Here is an 8199-nt window from a genome sequence, read left to right as displayed (position 1 = left end):
TGCATGTAGACAAACCCCCAAATAAGTAACATTAAAAGATGTCTCCTCAGCCTGCGATCAACAACAACGTCCTGGCCAAATTACACCTATAAGCAGAGCCAGAGAGATTTCCTAAAGCTCTCAGCATTTTCTTTCTGTACTATGACTGGCTTAACTCTTTCTCTGCTATAACCCTTGTTTGTTCTGACACTTTATAATACATCTCTTACCTCAGAGCTCTTGCACTTTGTGCCTTGTGATTTTCCCCATGGTCCTACCTCACAGCAAATGCAGCATGCTCCACAAGCCAAGCGGGAAGCTAGGGTATTTTATCTACCTTGTTCTAGCCAAGGCTTTGATTTTAACAGGAAATGCCACTGGAGGGAGGAAAATCTTACCAAGCGGGCAATTTTACAATTCAAAATGTGAGAATCTTCCTATTTCTAGGAGTTTGTGGTGAAATGCCCAGGGCTGTTGAGCTGCAAAGGATGCCTGGGTGCTGCGGGCCAGAACATGGGCACGGCACGACTCCATCGCTGCCCTAATGCCTAAGTTTTTGTCCAGTGGAAATCAGGGGGTATCAGACCGACTGTGTGCACCCAAGGCCATCAGCATCCAAGAGAAAATGTGTGGCTGTAGCTGGGAAGTGGTCTCAGCATCCCCAGTTCAGACAGACCCACCCAGACAAGAGTTGGACTAATTTTATTATACCATCCTTGGCAGAGCCTTCTGGATGTAGGAAGGAAGCACTCACTGATCCTGGAGCATGAAATACGAGCACAGTTGGGGGTTTTTCTCTTCCTACTGCTTCTGCTTGGAGCCAAAGCAGCATTGTCCTAACTCATAATTTATGGCCGTTCTTTTTAGCAATAAATAAAAAAAAAAAACATGGTAAGAAGCTTTCCGGCATCATTTCTTCAAGTTTTCTTTCTCTTAATGCAGTCAAATGATTCATAATTAGAAAGAGTGGCATACTTTGCTCACTCTGTTCTGGTTATACAGAAACTCATTAAGCACCATGCATCCAAGTGCACTGTTTTATGTAAACAAGACCTCTGAGAGAGAGATAGATGTCTGATAAAGATGAAAAGAAAAACAGACTAATACCAGGCCACATTAATAATGACCATGTCATGCTCTTAAAAAAAAAAAAAAAAAAAGCCAAAAAAAATGTAATCTGCTGTGCAATTATTGCATGTTTCCCTGCAGGATGGGGGCAAGGTAAAGAGCAGAGATGTAGACAGAAGGGCCAGCATCAGATTTGAGATCCAAATGATTTAATTGCAGCTGGATTTGAAACCTTGCATGATTTTTCTTCTGTGAGGAAACAGGACGGTCTCTGTTGTGCTCCCAAATGCTCAGGACTGGTATCGAATAAATGTGGTTGTGTTAACCCTGAACGCTTCTAAGCTAATGAAGTTGACAGAATTTGCCCTGCTACATGTAGGTAGGATTTAAATTATCCACGTATTTAGCTGTAGCTTCTGATATTGTAATGTAGTTAAACCAAATGGATAGTTCAAGTTCAACACTCTTTTTCTGCATGTATCCCCTGGCTACTTAGAGTAGCCAGGACTCATGACCTTAAACACCTCTACGTTTTATAGTTATCCATAGCTAGTTTTATAGTATATACAATTAAATATTATAAATATGTACTTACACATGTATATAAATATAGATGATGTGTGTACCTTTTTCCCAGTGCAAAGCAGTTTGGGGCTTGACCAGTTTGAGATTTGAGATAGGGGAAATAATATGTGATTTCCACGACACGACTTCCGAAGTCAGCAAATTTAACCTAAATGTCACTAACAGCAGTTTGTATGAGCCACATAAAGCACCGCGAAGGTCAGGCACTTGCACTGTGACTAGACAAACACGCCAGCAGTATGCGAGCTTGGGTTTTCACCGGGATGATTTACAAGCGCAGTTTCCATAAATATTTGAAGTACCGCACATATAGGAACTGTGCCATCTTAACTTTTTCCGTAGATAATCTTACGGACTCAGTGAAGTATAGGCTGTAGGCACTTCTGCCATGACTTTCACTGACAGCAGCTCTTCTGCATAACCTAACAGGCCTGATTGCCACCAGCACTGCAGCAAACGGCTCGGCCTCTTTGCAACCAAACGCTTCAAGATGTTTTCTGAATAAACTGCTGGCTTCTTTGCTGCATTTCCGATGGAGTTAGTGCCTGTTGCTGATGCTGCGTGTTCATGATTAAGACTTGCTAGAGCTCAGTCTTTACATACAGATCTTGTACTCCTCAAAATGACAGTTTTGAGAGCAAGTGGGCTGTTAAAATAAAGGTGAACTGAGTATGACCAGAACTGAACATATGATAGATTTTGGTCTGTCCCTATCAGAGCAAAGAGGCTCTGTGAATGTAGTCGAGCTTTCTCTCTTCAGGTTATAGTTAGGCTCTTTTCTATTAATTAAGGTTTGGACAGTCCCTGCAGGAGTGGCTACAATGCTCTTGTCTATTGAAATATTTTCAGCTGGAACTCTGTCCACTCTTTCTGCATTTCTGTGGTCAGAGATGAATTGGTCACAGCACTGACAATTTTTTTTTTTCAGTAGGACAGAAAAAGTGTCTGTTTAACCCCTGGACATAGAAGGGTCCAAACTCCCAAAAGATTCAGTTTCAAGAATCGTCTGCCTTTTCAGGGCTCCACTGTTTTCAGTTTGCTTCTTGGAACAGGTATTTAAAAACTGCCCTGTAATCCAATTGTAGATGGGAATCGTAGCAGCAGAAGGCTTACCTGTAGCCCATGCATTTTCTGCTATTGAAGATGCGTGAGCAATAGATTCAGCTGCTATGGAAATGTACCAATAAAAAATAAAAAATAAAAAACAAACACAACACAGCAGAGAAGCTCTCCACTGCTGCCTCTGAAGGACACTCAGGGAGAGCATGAGCTGTTGCTGGAGTGTTAACTTGAACAGGTTGAGCAGAGATAAGATAAAATTGGCTTAGTAGAAAAGCATTGTGCTGGTGGTAAATGGCTGGTGGACAGTTCTGCTTTGCAGATAAAAAGTCTCTTGCTTAGCACTTGCTAAGCTTATACATAAAACCATGTATTTTCTAGCAGCTGGCCTTCAAAATCAGATGTCAAACGAGGTTCTTCCTGTCACTTCCAAGAAGTCTGACTCAACTGAGGAATGCACCTGGTGAGCACAGTGAGTACCGGTCAGCCACTTCCCTCTCCCAGTGAGCCATGTGCCAAATTCCTCAAGTGGCTGGAAGCCATGAGAGTTGTGTCTTGGAGAGCCAAGGAAGGGGAAGCAGTGGATGCAGTTCACCAGCAGAGGATGATTGTGGTCTCTCATGGCAAAAGCAGGGATGGAGATCATAAAACCAGAGAAACTTAGCAGTAGTGGCCTCTGTGCTCCCTGCTAACTCACCTCCTTCTACAGCTACAGGTTTGGATTGGCACGGGGGTTACAGGACTGCTTAGCTTTGTTCCTGGCCAAATGACTGATTGCCAGCCTGAGAGTGCCCTTGATCTGCTTGCAAACTACACGTACCTCAAAAAGCAGAGCTTGGCTATTCTTGCACTAATCTACATCTGTGCTTACGAGACTCATAATGGTGGAGTCACCTCAAAGGAGACAAATTAAGCCAATGCTCAGCATGTTTGAAAATCCCCCTTAGTCCCTGGTGTATTCACTTCTCACTGCTCTAAAATATAACTGACCTCTGAGGTTTTTCCATGCCTTTTTTTTTTTCTTTTACATTTTTATTCTTCTCTTTTCCCATGTTCCCATATTTCTACCTCTATGCTGATTTTTGTATCAGTGATGTACAGCTTTTGGCCTAAGCTTTATATGTTGGATCGTGAGGAATCTTCTTCTTATTATTATTGTTTAATTGACTATCCATGACCTAGATGTTTTGGAGGGAAATCTACTGACAAATTAGACATAACAAAGGTATTATACAGAGATGATGGGTGGCTGTTATCTCACTGCAATGCTATTATGGAACATAATAGTGAGATCATGAATTTCCCCTGCAGATATAGTCAAGCGGGTTGCTAGAAAGGTGGTGAATTAAGTATCCAACTCCTGGTTGAAACTGGTTTTTATTACTGTTATTTTATTTTTTTTTTATTATTGTTATTTTTAAAGATTGAGACAACTTGAAGTAAGCAAAGTGCTCTTTAATGGAAGAATTCAAGTGGGCCGTGTGCTTTTCTTAAGCCTCTCAGAGGGTTTACTTCAATCAGAAGTGAACTAAAAGTAAGAAATGCTGCATGCCCATAAGATCCAACCACTATGGAGTTAACCATGAATTGATTTTATGCTAAACTGTGTTACATCCCAAACCAGCAGCAGAATTCAAAACCACTTCTACAATGGGAAGCATTAATGCAGCTGCTGAATGGGATTTTTCCTCTCTCCATGGTTGGAGTGTGGTGTACGTTTCAAAAGGCAGGGGCTCTACTTTCACCAAACAAATTGTCATTTTGTTTGCAAGTTTGAAGGCCAGAAAAATCAATTAAGACAGAAAGGCAAACAGGTCATGCCGAGGCAGCAGGATGGCTCTCCACACGTCCTGGGAAGCACTCGCACAAATCGCGTGGCAGCAGAAATGCACTGGTGACAGCTTTTATAGCAGCCTGCTTCCCTTACCCCAGCCCCACTCTGCTGAAACAGCCGATTTCTTCCACCCAGCACGCTAAAATCCGAAGGCCGTTGTACGCCTGCCAGGTCTGTTGCCGATAATCTTAGATTTTAAACTCGGAACGGGAGAGAGGAGGATAATTGGTCAATTTGTAGCCAGGAGGTGGTACTTGTTTGAGATCCATGCAGATTGCGCTTCTCTCCACCAGTGCAAAAACCCCAACAAATGATCTGAGAGAGCAACCGGCACTGGGGCGAGCGTGCGCGCCTGCTTGTGTGCATGTGGTGTGCCTGGTAGGGTTTTCTACCCCCTCTTGCAAAGCACAGGCCTTAATGAGTTCCAGGGGGACAGTGGCTTGTCAATCACAATATACTTTTCAAGTAATAGTCATCTCTGCCCCATCACAGAACCACAAGGCATGAAATAATTAGAAAGCCCAGAGTAACTGCTCTGTTTTACAAGAGTAAAATCCTTGTGTGGATCATTTACATAAACTTGTCACTTCCCATTACAGCTCTAATGCAAGCTGGGTAATAATCATGGGACCAGAGGAGGGGAGGTCAAGGTATGATGCTCCTCCATGTTCGAAGCACAAGGTACGCATGTGCCCGGCTTTCCATCCCCCACTGAATTAATGTAAAGTATCTTTTATTTTCCATTAAATAAGAACTATTCATGCTGCTATGGTAGCAGACCATGTGCAGCCTCCTCTTCTTAAGAGAGAAAAAAGGCTTTTGCGTCAAGCCATTGTTAGGGGAGAATTCACTTTGAGGAGCATTTCAAAGCTGATCCGATTGGGGAAGGAATAATGTTAAATATTTGGTATGAAATATTTATAAGACGCGCACACGAACATCTGACAAAGTAGCTGGGAAAATTTCGCATTCTCCTCTTTGACAATTTTAGCTCTTTCCCTGCGAACGAGGGGGTGAAGGGAAGGTGTGCGCGGAGCGAGCGCTGTGGAGGTGGGTAAAAGCACCCAAACACACGCACACGTAGGCGCAGAGGCAGACACACTTGCGTACAAACGCTTGAATGGGTTGATGGGATTTAAGGCAATCTGCATCTGAATGCTGCTCTCCAAACATGGCAGCAATAAGGGCTTGCCGAAGTCCGTTTTAATAATTGTGACCGGGAAAGCTCTGCGCTAATGCCTATGGCGAGGGGCATCCATGGAGTAACAGAGGTGATTGCTGCTATTTTCCAGCAACCATTTTGTTGGTGTTCTTCACAACTGTCAGAGGGCATCATCTGCATTTCTGCCACAAGAAAACAAGCCTCTGCCTTTTGCACGGATTGACTTTCCGCGCATGCATCCCTTCGTTCATTCGCTTTTATTTGAGAAAACGAACTCAATTAAAAATAAGCAAAGAGCAGATATGCTTATAGGCAACCAGAACTGCAATTTTTTTTTAACCTTTTCATCTCTTTCAGATGAAACAAGGCAAAATCTTTTTTTTTTCTTTTCTTTTTTTTTTTCTCCAAGGGTCTGAGAGAGGTTTCAGAAAAATGGGTTATCACCTCATTCTCAGTCCTTGTGACAAGAGATAAAGAGAGAATGTAATGGCTCCCTCCTTATGGCAGTCACACTGAAATGCACGGGATGGCATATATTAAATAACCAGAATAAAGGAAACCATGTGATTTGCTTTCCTTGTAAGGGGATCTAATAGCTCTCTCTTAGAAACCTGATTTCCTTCGCCTTTGTTTTTTGCCATCTCTCTTCTTTGTCCGCCCCACTTCTCCCTCTGCCTACCCCACACAAGAGCTGTAGGCTGTCGTTATTCTCTGCTGCGATGTCTTTCTGGTTTAGGCTGTAAACAAGTTGGAGCAAGACCTTTCTGTCTGTCTCTAAAGATCCTTTTTACGCATGCAGCGCTATACATCCACAGCGCCACGGAATTAATAGCAATGTTCCTGGTGAACGAAAAGGCCTTATATTTCTCTTCCTTTGGGCTGGGGATTCACTCGCACTTGAAAAATTGCTAGATCAAATGCCCCAGGCAGGCTCCGTGCATTGTACAACATGTTTTTAAGTGAGCAGGCTGCTCAATAGCAAGACAGCATCCTTTACCCTCATCTGCCAGCTTTTGTCTTTGAGTGGAAGTGTGGGGCCTGGTGAGAGGTAGGATATGAACTGTGTCCAGACTCTGTTCCTTATCTCTGAGATCACCAAGAGGGAGAGCATTGTTGATGGATTTAAATCAGCTTTTTCCCCCCTTGCGCACAACAAAAGTCTAAATCCCTTTTCAGGCCAGATTGCTCCATTTCGCTGCATGGGCTAGGCAGATTGGAAACATGTTTGTCACTCAGCTTTTCTCCCAACCTAATCAGTAGACACTGGGGTGGTGGTGCTCAGTGTATCACCCTTTAATCTATGGAGTCGGCCCTTAAAAGCTGCTGCTGCTGTTGCTGCTATGTGTGAGCTGCTTCTGTCTTTCATTTCCGAAGACAGATATAAAAATAATGTTAACCACCAGCGTAAGCAGAGGCTTTAGCAGGGATTTGAATCTAAAATGTGGTACTTAACACAGGCCAACTTGATTTGGTCCAACAGAGCTGAACCCCTTATTCTCTTATAATAAAGTGTGTCATATATGGAGGGGCTTTCAGCAGGATTTACTGCCTCTGTGTTTTAGTCCTGCTGCTCAATAGGCCTAAATGGTGAATAACCACAGGCCACGGCGAGCAGTGGCTGGAAAAAAAGTGGCTCAGCAGACCTGCCTGCAGGTTTCAAAGGTCTCTCTGGTAACACCACAAGCTCACCGATGCCTTTGGGTTTGCTGAAGCTCAGTCCGTAGCATACAAACATCACCCGTGCCCGATACGGCTGCCCTAAAGGGACGAATGGCTGCAGCAAGCAGGTGTAAAGAAGCGGGTTAGCACTCGTGAGTTTGCAGAGGTCAGCGGGATGCTGAGAGGGAGAGTTATGTGATAGATGTGTTGAAAGATTGTAAAAGCTTTAAAAGAATACAAACTCTTCAGGGCAGCGCTGCCGCTCTGTTTACCCACAAACGGGTCTGCATCTGCACGCAAACATACACACCTACCACCAAAACGCACTGTGATAAACCCTCTGATGTCCTTCAAGGGGATCTGAAGTGTTTTGTGCTGTTAAAGGAACTGCATCCACCAATCCCAGTTCTTTTATGTCCTGTATGGCCCATGCAACGTGGGAAAAAGGAATGCAGAAAAAGGGTGCTTGGGAAGCAAGGGTGGTTTGGAAATTCAGCCCAAGTGTTCAAACTCAACACTTTGCTGTCAGGAAGGGCTGGGTGGGGGAAATCAGATTATTTTCCAGGAACCCATTGAGTTCATTGACACATGGGGTGGCAGGCGTGCTGGCTGTCCTGCTGGTCTGCCTTCCCAGAGTCCCACCAACCTGCCTCTGGGGATGCCAGCTCCGACTTTCCTAGAGCCCCGACTTTCCTGAAGGGACAGGGCACTTTCATTTTTCTCCTCTTTTCATCATTTCAAATACAAAAGAATTTTGACTGAAAAGTTCAATTTTCAGCAAGCTCAACTTCGGTCTTTATAGTCTTTGTAAACTACGGCCAGTTGTTTTATTCACATGCCAAGAAACTCCTTT

Source organism: Anas platyrhynchos, chromosome 4, assembly GCF_047663525.1.
Source record: "Anas platyrhynchos isolate ZD024472 breed Pekin duck chromosome 4, IASCAAS_PekinDuck_T2T, whole genome shotgun sequence".
Lineage (NCBI taxonomy): Eukaryota > Metazoa > Chordata > Aves > Anseriformes > Anatidae > Anas > Anas platyrhynchos.
Note: the sequence above shows the minus strand (reverse complement) of the source record.